A 12,773-nucleotide genomic window follows, 5' to 3' on the forward strand; every position below is an offset into this window, starting at 1 on the left:
AAAGGGTCTTCATTAGGCCGAAGGGTAAGACAAATATCTTCTACCTGATAAGGGAAGGGAGAGAACATTCAGAGTGCTTGATCTGAGAGGAATAAAGATGTATAGCATATAAAATAAACTGTGGATTGCTATCATGAGCATGCTGTCAAAATGAACCAAGAGGACAAATTGTGTGACTCTGAAGGCACTCCACATGTCATAAACTTCAACCTTTCACCACCTTCCTTTATGTGTGGTGGCACAGCTGGTTGGCTGCAGCGTTTTTCTTCTCACTAAAGTGAAAAATTATTTTATCACTCAGCAAAAGAAGTTCCACTAGCAGGCCACAAGCATTATTATCAATCGTATGCAGTCATGTGCAATATATAGGATACTGTGTACAGTTACATTTCCTATACCTGTTCCTTTATCTGTCATATTCAGTCTTAGCAAAATGGCTTAGGAACTTAAACTGTTATGGATACTTTCCTCATAAGGTTCCTGAGGAATAATATCTTCTGTATTTTATTCTGTGTGAAATAAACTAAGTTTAAGCCTAGAATTTAAACAGCAGGTTTTGCAATAAAGCAATTGAGAAACAGATCCCCAAAAAGTGCCATTTTTATAGAATCATTCTATGAGCCTCAGTTGTGATCCAAAGATTTCTGATAGTTTGGCTGTTGTGAAAAGCACCTGATGCCAATGGATAAACCCAGGGGAGCTACATGTAACCCTACAGTTCAAGTTTAAATAAATGTGTAAGGCATTTGATCTTGAAGCCGTATTGTTTGTTTGCTTTGGTGTAGGTGATCTTTGGACAGTGGTTTGGAAGGGATAAGGATTGTCTATTTTCTTTTAAAGAAACTTGTGCTCTTGCCATTACTGTCTCACTCATTCTGAAGCTAGTTTTGAAACTTCCTAGCTTGACTAAAAATCTCTGAAATACAGAGAGGCTAAATATGATCTGCAAACAAAGGCAATTACATGTTGTCTTATCCTTTACTTTTGCTATTATTTTAGATATTGCAAGTTATTATATATATTCTTATTATATTATTATTATACTGATATATATTATTGTTATATCGATATATTTTATTAATTATTTAAAATAATGTTTGAGGAGATTTTAGTAGGTTTGGAAGAGATCATCAAGACAGACTGAGAAGTTGCTGAGATGCTGGAAAAGCAACTAGGAACCCAGGCAAAAGGGAAGGTTACAGATGGGTCCAAACTGATCTGTTTCCTGAGCTCAGGCTCACTGAAGAGGTCTCAGAAACATACTTGGGAACGCAACTATACTACATAGTTTTTTTCTAGAAACAAGCATCAGAATTGCGAATCTAACTTTTACTAAGGCCTTCTTACTCTCCTTTCTATGTAAATGAACAGGCTGTTTTTCCCTGACAAAACAGGACAAGGAAGTCTTGGTGTAAATGTAAATCAGGTCAGGACATCTTTATGCAGACAGAAAGATGCTCTTGGTTACATGCAAAGGTATGTTTAGGAAAGCTTCTGATGTTTTGCACTCACTAATACGTTTAAGTGGCTTTAATTATTGCTTATTCTAATTTCACTGCATGATAAAACCTTCATTTACATATTGTTCCTGTTGCTCAGATGTCAAGGAGGTTATCTGGGACCTTAAGACACTTGATCAGAGTTTGCTGATGAAAGCCTGACCCTGTTGTCTAAATCTGTCACCTCTCTGACTTTACCACCATCGTTGAAACTGCCAGCAATAGTTTGTCTGTAATGAGACTGGTTGGTGGTTTCTTTGTCAAACTTGTTTTTGTTGACCTGCCCAATGCAAGGCACTGGCTCTCACTTACAGGTCAACCCGGGGTATTGTATACCCATGAATATACCATGACAGAAGAAAATAAACACTGGGGGAGGAGGAAGTTCTGATAAGTTTCACAGTACAAATGGAAATGCAGGCTCTGTGTACTCCTATTAAGCATTGGTAGTGTGCAGTGAGGGTGTGAGCACTGAGCTGTGGGGAGAGCTGTAACCCATCCTTCCAGGAATCCTTTCTCATCGTATACCGCTCTCATAATACAGCTCAGACTAATGTACCCATAGACACAGTCTGTCTGAAATGGAGCTTGGCATAACTCATTATCAAAACATATTATGTTTGGTAATTTTTCTATTGTTTTCAGGTTTCTATGTTACTCTTTTTTTTTTTTTTAATCTTGAGTTTCATGTGTTCACAATGTCTATTCTTCACTGTTTAGAAACATGGGACTCTGGTTTATGAAGCAAGGTTTGTTGTCTAACTGATTAAAAATGCAAACTGTCCTGGACCCTACAGTATATCTTTCACAATACAAAATTAAAGTCATAAAAAGCATAAAGTTTTCCAGATATTGATCCTTGGTGGTGGATGAAAGGTCAGATAATCATATGGCTGGAGCACTGGAGTGAAAACCACATTGGTCACTACAGACTTCCTTTTAATGGAAAAGTAAATCTCAGACCTCTTCATAATCCTGCAGGCATACTTCACATTTATTTATATATCTCCAAGGAGGGATCTAATAATTATTGCAGCACAAATTGTATTAAATAAATTATATGGATGATCCAAGGGAACAGCTAGGATTAGAAGAAATTTAAGGAAACTAAAAGAAGAGATATCCTGTCCATCATCTTCCAGCACCTTCATAGAGACTGACTTAATGGAATCAAACATTCTTACTACTATTCCTTAAACAATTGTTTTGATTTGATGGTACATCTCTTTGCCAAGTGAAGTAATCATAATATCCTGTATAAATGTATATAAATGTATGTATATAAATACACATAACTTTATGAATGGACTTTCCTACCCCCTTCCATTTCTATGTAGGATGCACATGCCACTTTTCTGTGGTCTACATGCATAGTAACTCAGTCACTGACTATGCAGTAGTGAAATACATTTTTTCAGCAGGGAACTTTAACATTATTATCATAGAATGAATGAGGATCAAAATGAAAATATGTCAAATTTCACAACTATTTTAAACCTGAAACTTATTGGTTTTGTATTTGATTATTGAAGATCATATTTGTTTGTTGAAGTTCAACCCAAGAAGATTAAATTTTTTTCCATTGGTATAATTAAGAATAGATTATTACTCTAAAGGTAGATTATGCTGAAGTACAATTTAGCTGAGTTGTACTTCCTCTAGAATAAAAGCATTATGATAACATTTGTCTCAGCTACAGACTTGTATATCTCTTCTTACCAATCAAGAAATCTAAAGTATCTTGGTAAGCCAGGAAAATCCCTTTAGAGTTTTTTTTATCTTGAAATATGTCAGTTTGGTTTTTACTAAATGATGTGTACAGTGATTTTTACAGCTGATGTGTACTAGAACAGATCATCTGAAGTTCACATCACTAACAGAATATTATATGGGTCAGTTAATGAAGTATAGATAAAACCATTTTAAAGGACATTTAAAAAACACTTGCCCATTCGTTTACCTGCCAACACAGGGTTCTGCATCAGATACCCTAGATCAAACACTGTAAAGAAATATATTTTGAATGTAGAAAGATAGTTTCACTACACACAAAGTAGATAAGGTTCCAAGATTAATGCATGTATTTCTAAGGACTTTTTTTTTTTTTTTAACATGAGTAAGGAATGAAAATATTAAGTATTTATCTGTGTGATTTGAATTGAGTGCATCTTCGAACTAGAATTTTTACAAACATACATTCCTTTTTTCCTTTCATAAGCTATTGAGCTTCTTAGCTCCAAACAATATCAGATTTGAGTGAAGGGTTTTTGTAACTATTGTCAGATCTCCCAGTGGGAATCATATTTGTTAATCTAAAATTGGAAAACTTTCTTCATTAGTGGGTATATGTTAACACCATTTTAATTGTGTTTCTGAGAAAAGTATAGTGTTTTAAGGAGTAGAAATGTTGAGGAGAGTCATGGTTTTGATAAGATCTGGACTAAGTACCTGAACTATTAAAAAATGTTCTTGGAATCAGGGCGGGTGACTCATCTTCTCATCCTGGAAATGGAGGTGCTGAGTCAGCTGTTGGCTGGGAGCACTGTTGACCAGGAGCACTGTTGACCAGAAAAAGACAGACAGGATTTCTCCCTTTAATGCCAAATCTGAACCATTTAAACACAGCGTGAGTGACACCCCTCAAACAATGGAGGATCTTCAGTGACAAACTGACATTTGGAGCTGTGCAGAATAAACAGAATTGACTGTGAAAACGGTCAGAGGAAGAAGAGTGTAGGTATTGGAGTTTAAGGAAATGAAAGGAGGTGGATGTTCTCCCCTTACAGAGTGTTGCAGGGGAGTCACAACTCATAGGGAGGAGTAATCTTGGGCAGCAAGGGCGGCATTCTGTGCAAAGATCATACATTTGTGGTTTATGCATAAATAAAACAGTACCCATACAGCCCAGAGCCTCACTTTGGATGCTAATCCCTCTTCTGAGCTGTGCAAAGTCATGTCTTTGCCTTTGGTGACAAAGGCAAGGTGAGACAAGAAATTATACCAATGCACAGAAAACACTGAGGTGTGTTTGGTCCCAGAGAGGCTTAAAAACACTTGTCTATCAGAGAAGGACACACAAAGCTGCACATACCTTTGTGTCTTTATAGGGCACAGCTGATTTCCTCTGGCTGCTTGTATGCTGCATTCCATAATGTTTGAACTTGCTGTGCCTCCTGTCATGCATTTTTACCACAAGTTTTCTCTTGTGGTGTTCAGTGACGAGTACTGAGCTAGTACTATGAGTGCCTTCCAGCCCATAAGTGAAGTTCCTAGTAGGTGTTACAATAGAAATTAACACATCAAATGTGTTACTAGCTTCCCATCAAATAACATTACCCTGACAAAAAGACATCAATATGAAAGATCTTAATTAAGAAAGTTGAAACTATTTGTTATATAATGTTTCATTGACAATTTTAATCTCAAAATTTGAAATTTCATGCCTGTATTCATAACTTCAGACAGAAGCAGGCTGATTTCTCTCAATGAAGGAAGACTTGCAGTATAGTTAAGATTTAAAAGTTTCATTCAACTAGTCTGTTTTTATTTCCATGTGAACCAACAGCCTTTTCTTCACCTATCTCTTACAGCAGCAGTATTACTGAAAACATTGATGAATCAACACTTGGGTGGCATATTCAGTAGCTGTTGACAGATGGTGGGAAATATAACACATCATAGTTCAACAGGTGCAGAAAAGTTATAAGGCTGAAAGACAGGAAAATAATCTGAGTCTTGGTATTTCTTCTGTATCTTTCATGCCCTGTCTAACTTTTATTTTCTGTTAGTAATAATCTTTATACACAGAATGAAATACCAGAAAGTGATTGTCTGATTTATATGGTCTCCCTTCTGCACAACTGTATGGCAACTGGGGCTTCTTGGAAACGAATACTTGGATTGACGGACCACTCGATTTCTCTCAGGTTTCTTGTCTTAATCTGTGAAACAAAACCAACCCAATACCAAAACTACATATGGAAAAAAACCCATATATGTCCCATATATTTGCCCAGTTACTCCAGAACTAGTAATAAAAAAAAAAATCACAAAAATGAACTGAGAAAAGTTAAATATATTGAAAAAATATATTGCTTTTATTAATTATAGACAGTTCCTGATGTTATGGGGTTGGCCCCTCTACTTTCAGAATTTGGTGACTGAATTGGTCATTCATCCTGAGACCAAGCCTCCTGGAGAGTTTTCATATAAAGCACACTTGAAAAATATATTAAGAGAAGGTAAGGAAAAAAAAAAATTAGGAGTTATTCAGCTTCCCAAAAGAAGTGGCGAGCCTGTGTGACTGCATGATCAGAAAATGTGTCCATTACTTTTATGTCTGTTTTGTCATGAATAAAGTATTCACCTCCCTTATGCACAAGAATTATATATTTTGTGTATAGAGTTCTTAGGACCACTACACCAAATAATTGTATTTGCAAATCCTAAGTAAGAAGTGTTTATTCCAGGCTAAATCCAAAACAAAAAACAGCTTCAGGCAAGAACAAACAGTTTGCTTTAGAAACAGTGACCCTGACTTACTGGAACATCTGTATATGTCTTTCCTGGAGATCAGACGAATGACCGAACAAGTTAGAACATCGGCATATCTATGTACTAAGGGTTAGAATAGCCTTGAGAGAAAACAACATTTTCTACAGTAACAAGATAATAGAATATCTGTGTTCCGTTGAATGGTGTTGGCAATATATTCCTAGATGTCACTTATATGCTTTGAAAATTGTGTCTTCAGGTCCTGAGTCAGTCATCGTGATCCTGTCAGTGCTTTAGTAGGAATGAAATGCTTCCCTGTGCTAAGGACAACCACGAGGTCAGTTTTTAATATAATAATTCTTCATGCCCATTCTTCAAGATTGCACTGACTTTTAGCAGTGTGTTGATATTTTGCTTTGTGCCTTTAGGTTATACTCTTTGTGACTCTTATCAGTCCATTGAGGCATTCCCATATTCAGTTTCACCATCTGTAAAATGAGGGAAATGACACTTATTTTCTATGTAATAATTTTTATCTCTAGTGTGGGAGATTGTGAAATATAATGTTATTTAATATTAACTGATCACTATTTTCTTAAATTTATGAAACCACAAGGTGGCTAGGCACCTGAAACTGAAGCAGATTTTTCCTTAAGCATTAATTCTGCATACAGCATTTTGTAGCAGTTCAAGCAGCATGCAGCCATTTTTCAGGCTCAAAGCTATCTCTCAGGCTTTCTAAATCCTTGTTACTAGTATAGAAACCCCAATCAAATTAGAAAAGAGATGAATCAGGCCAAAACTTGTCACATTTTTCAGTGTTATTTACTGGGAGTTCTCCCAATACTATATCCTGTAAAAAACCTGCAGAAACTTTCTTGCATGAGAAATGGAATGTCAAAATATTATGCAGATGTGGCAAGAACAGGTCTTGCTTGGATGAATTTCCCCTTGCAAAACATTAATTCTGATATACAATTTTGTCCATTACTGGTTTCTGGAGTATTTACTGACAACGAGCCCAACTCCTGAAGCAAGACATGGTTTATTTCAAATGTATGACTGTGACGGATTTCCTATGTGCACAGTAATCATGACTCATCTCTTTTCCTCTCTTCAAACAAGTATTTTGGAGTGGGAATGCACTGATTTGGTTCTGCTGATTTATGTGCTACTTTGTTCTTTATCTGTTTGCACCTCGCCAGTTAAATAACATCGTGCTATCATTTCCAGGGTTCACAGGACCCTGTCAGCACTTAGCAGTCAAAGGTCAACCAACTTCACAACTCATGGTTAAATAGGTTGAAAAATCTCACCTAGTATTAACCCCCAATACATCAAGTGAAGAAAAATGGTACTGACATCACTAATAATATTTTATGCATTACCATACAGCAGACTCTTTTTGCTGTAGTGCCCTGGCAATATAGTTGTTGAGACATTACTGTCCTTGAGATGCCCAGTTCTAGGAGTGAACAATGAAACTTGTGTTTCTGATTGCCACTGATTTATGTTTTGCTTTGTTCTTTATCTGTTTATAAGTATCCAGGAGACAATCCACATGTTGCTATCTTCCTTTCATCTCCTGAGCTGTCTGTGAGCGGTTCATCTTTCCTTGATGCTATCTCTCTCAGCCCTCTGAGCTGTTCAGTGTGTTTCCTACACTCATTTGCAAGTTCACAGAACCGTGGCAATACTTAACAGCCGAGCAGCAACAAACTTGCCTGAAAAAGTATAAATAAATCCACCTGATTTCCCTTAGCGAATACTTTTAGTTTTGTATGATAGACCTACACAGAGATGTCAAATACTTGACTGCATTGAAGACAATAACTTCACCAGGGATCTAATTTTCAGGTATTTGTGCCATTTCTATTCCAGAGTTTCATGGCTCCTGCGAACAGATGTTATGATGAAAAAGTTATTTCAAATATAAAATAATTTATGTGGAAGTGTAGATACTGTGTTATCCAGAGCACCTTTTCCTCTCATGATCACTAAAAGAATTTTGAAGTTTCTAATTTAACTAGTACGTTCTTTCTAGTTTTTAGCTTTTACTCCTGCATTTCCCATCATCTGTCTTTTAAACTGTAAAAAGCAAGGGAGAGACAAAAGGAAAAGAGCGGGAAACAAAGTAAAAAATTACTGCCTGTTCATCTAAATAATGAAATGTTTTAAAATTCTCAATTAGTATATAAAAAAAGAAATTAGAAAAAATCAGGAATATATCACATTAAAAAAGAAGTCAGACATTTTTGATGAAAAATACATTTTGATACAAATATTTAAAACAGTCCAGGTGAAAATATCCATTCAGCTGTCCTGAGAAGCCGTTTTAATATCCACTCGTTTCATCCCTCCCACAAATAGGCACTTTAAGACAGAAGCCTAGAGAGCTGATCTCAGGCTGTTGCTGAATAACACAGGGAGGAAAGGATCAGTGGGCTGAACAGAAGCCAACCAGCTAACAGCTGACTAGCAGCTCTGGAGTGTTCTCTGAAATCAATAGTCTTCAGATAACTGACAGTATGTGAACTCAGTGGATAACTCTGCGTGGCTGCAGTGCTGCTGGTAGCTGAAGGCTCTCCGTGTAGACATCCTAGGATGATATTCCAGAGGATAGGTCACTAGGCTGTGATAATTCATCATGAACAGGGAATAGTATTTTTCATAAAGGAAAGAGAAATATTTGAAGAAGATCTTTCCAATACTAAAATTTCTTCACAGTCCAAGATTAAACATGGCAAAACAAGGAGCTTTAGGTATTCTTTCTGATGGGTCTCTCCACTGTTTTAAAATTTCAGAAGGAAAATCCCATTCAGGTAACTCACACCTATAAAATCATACTTCATCCTTTAAAATATCTTCATTTCCAGAATGAGGCACTTGGTTCTGAATAACTTATTTATTCTGTGGTTCCTTGTAATATGCTGGACTACAATGACCTGTCTTGTAATTTCTGTTTTGATTGTGCTGCCAGTTCTTCCCTGCACTCTTCCATTTGTATGCTTACCAACCTGTGAATGGCAATATTTTAGTTCTAAGGCTCTGCAGTATTAAGGATATGCAAAAATGTAGTGAATCTGTCTCTTCAAATTTACATGCATGGGTTGAGAAGGCCAATATGCCAATAAGTCATTCTTTAAAACTCCCACAGTGTGGGAAATTCATTGGTGACAAACGTCAGCATGATATTTGAGACACATTCAGACTCTGTTATGAAACTCGTCTTCCTCTAAGGACTTAGCATTGCTAATGCTCTATAGCCTTCACTATCTGCCCAGTCATTCCCTCTATGAAAATCTTTCTGTTTCTGCTGTCTTCTCTTGAGTAAAATTAAATAAAAATGCTACAAAATAGAAGAATCGCCAGACAGACTGGCACAGCACAATTTATCTGTAGTAGACAGCAGTAGGTACTATAATTTAGTCTGTGAAGCTTTTCACCTTTCATTGCATTTATACACTTATACTTGCATGATATTTTCAATGAATCAACAGGGTTATTTTGCCAATGGGACTAGGGAATAGCTATGTACATATAAGGACTTCTGGGCAGCTAATTCAGTGCTGTGAATTCCTATACAGAGTAAAGCTGATGGTTTGATATAGCTAGATTCGTCTTGATTTCAGCAGCAAATGCTAAGCATCTACTCAAGCAGTGTTGTTAGTATTTCATATAGACACAGGCAATATTTGAGTTAAATGTGCTCACTCCACCTTCCCACATGAATGAGCATGTTAGGTTTGCATTCTAACATTCATTTTCTGTCCTAGACCTATAAATCTTGCCCTTATTGAAACCTATGCTTATATTTCCTTTGTCCAACAGGTCAAGATATCAACTGGGGAATTTTGCACTGGTGCAACTATGAATCTGATCATTACCTTTTGCAGTCAATAGCAATATACAATGTAGACAAGACCTGAACAAAGATAGGGCCAAAAGCAGGCACGGAGTATATTACATTGGCAATTCTGACCACAGGTAAAATTTATCTGGTTAGGTAGGTAAATACACTGACAGCAAATATATGGAATCCTAATTAAAAAAAAAAAAAAAAAAAAAAGAATATCCCATAAAGCTGTATTTTAATCACACTTAGAATACAGTCTTAAAGCAGGAAGTCTATGTTTAATATCCATATTAATGAATATTTAGAGCTCATTGCAGTAATTTGTTTATATCAGGAACTTTGTTTGGCAGTGAAATCATAAAAAGTCATTTGATAATCTAGCAAAACCACGTTCTACAGACTAAATCTACTAACCAAGGAACAAAGCCATGCCATGTGCTTTACATAGCTGGCCATGTAGGATGAAGATTCAGTACTTAGAGTGATAGCTTGCAAACAATGTGTATAGCAGATTTGTTTGTATAACAGAATCGTTAAACAATTCTCAACTTTGAGTGAATTTACATGAATCAATCTGTTCATAAACAAGATTGTAGCCTTTAGATAATTTTTTTGTTCTCAAATTGACCTCCTCCCTCTGTCCTGTTTATGCAGCTATGCCATTATGCAACTATGTCATTAATTGGTGGCCAAGCACACATATGGTGTGCTTGGTTATGTGCTTGGTTCTCTGAAAAACTGGGGTCATTTTTGCTTGAATACTGTCAGACATAATAATTAAAAATAATAAGAGAATTTTCTGTAAAGTGGGAGGCAGAACCATTAAACCCAACATTCTGTATCTAGACAGGCCTATAATATTCAGTACAAAGGCCCCTCAGTTGCCTTTTGAACTGCAATCCTTAACCCCTCAGAGGCTTTGAATTTGAGAATAACCCAAAGTATGAAATCATATGCGATTGAGGTCCTGTGCAATGTAGGTTAGAGTCCAACTAAATGTTTATGTTTGCATGTGCATTTTCTGTTCCCTATTTCTAGCAAGTGAGCAGTGGCAAATGACAATTTAAAAAGAAAAGACATTTTTTCAGTGTAAAATCAAATCACATGCATCATTAAAAATCAGACAGTTACCATTCCAGAAACATATTGGCCCATTTTGGGATGTTTTATCATTGTTGCTTGCAAGAAAAGCAAAGAACAACTCCCACTTATTGCCAACATCTGAGAAATACCTCTATAACCTTTCAGCTCATCATAGTTTTATGTTTTTCAGCATCCTAAGGCTAGTGATGGCCATAATTTTTTTCTTATTGTTCTAGAATGTTAAGCTGCAGACTACTTTTGGTCAAACGCACAGATGGAGCTTTCATATAATTCTAGATCCCCAGACCAGAAAAAGACATTAGACAAAACTGAGTTATGCCAGGCTTATATATGACCGTTAATATTTTTTATAAAGACTGTTCATGACTTTCTAAGTTTTCAGAAAAGAGGAAGGTCTCAATACAAATGTATACATCATCTTGATATGCAGCACTTGCACTGTGGAGTTATTGCTCCTAAGCTATTACTCTTGTTGCTTATTGACAAAAGACAATTTCCCCAGGGGAAGTTGGTTACAACATTATTTAGGTAGTTTCCTGATGGGCAACATATATTCCTGATAGTTCAAGATTACTCAAAAAGGGTTATATTATATATTATATTATATATTTCTCCTTACCTTATACAAGTAGGGTGAAAACAATTACAACTAAGTAATTTATGAAGACTACATCTGAGCAAATTTGTGGGGAATGTTATGTAGTTGTAATAGATGAAACAGAAAGATCAACAAGACATTAGTGAGTGCTGGGTCCCATGATATGGAAACTATGGTGTGCAGCCTCATGAAGAGCTTATTGTGCAGTTTAACCTGAACACTGGCAGAGAAATCTAAAGTTAGACTGGTACATCAAAATTTGGTGATCAGCAAAGGTTGCAGACAAAACTCTGATGCAATCATGAGTAAAATGGACCTTAAGTTAGGTACAATGACCTGAATAACTGTGAGGTACATTTGTCTCTCTTTCAAGCATGCTTAGAATTGGACCTTCTAGATTATGGTTAAAATAATCTTTTTTTTTTTTTTTTTTTTTTTTTTACTAGAATCCCTCAGCTCCGTGTAAGAATTTAATAAATAAATTAATAAAAAAATACAAATTTATTTAAAGATACTAAAAAAAAAATATTTTGAGACACAATTTCCAGACAGAAACATGTACTTTCATTAATAAAAAACTCCTTTCAATTTTTGCTACCTGAAAGACTGCAGATGATAGCATGAACTTTCCTTAAATGAAAGCCTTTTTGTGGCCTAGCAGGAGAACAGAAATATTGTCTGCTGCTTCCATGGAAGTAAACTTGTCCGAACATGGTAAAAAACACAATAAATAGTTGACTAAGGGAAGAAAATGAAAATGCAATCATTCACTTCTATCTATTTAACTATAGAAATCTAAGAAAGCTCTCTGTGAATAAATTTACCAGAGAAGTGTAATTCCAAATTTAATCAGAATATCTTAATTTCCAAGAAAAGTTCCACCTGGGACCAGTATACCAGATATTTAACAATGATATTTTAAAAACACATTAAATTCAAAATCAAAATAATGTTTTTAAGTGCCCAAGTTCATATTGTTGTGTGAGTAGAAAAACTAGAAAATTATTCTCATTGTGAAACTTCTGTTACAATTCAAAGCAGAAACATTACATGTGGTTTGGGTGTACAGTACCATTTCAGCCATGAACAGCCGAATATACAGCTTCATCTGTTACCATGAACAGCCGAATATACAGCTTCATCTGTTACAAACTCATTGTCAGCTCGTTGACGTCAGATCAGGAGTATTGTGGTTCATTTTGCCAAAAGAAATGTCAGCTGT

The sequence above is a fragment of the Athene noctua genome, chromosome 1, assembly GCF_965140245.1.
Source record: "Athene noctua chromosome 1, bAthNoc1.hap1.1, whole genome shotgun sequence".
Taxonomy (NCBI): domain Eukaryota; kingdom Metazoa; phylum Chordata; class Aves; order Strigiformes; family Strigidae; genus Athene; species Athene noctua.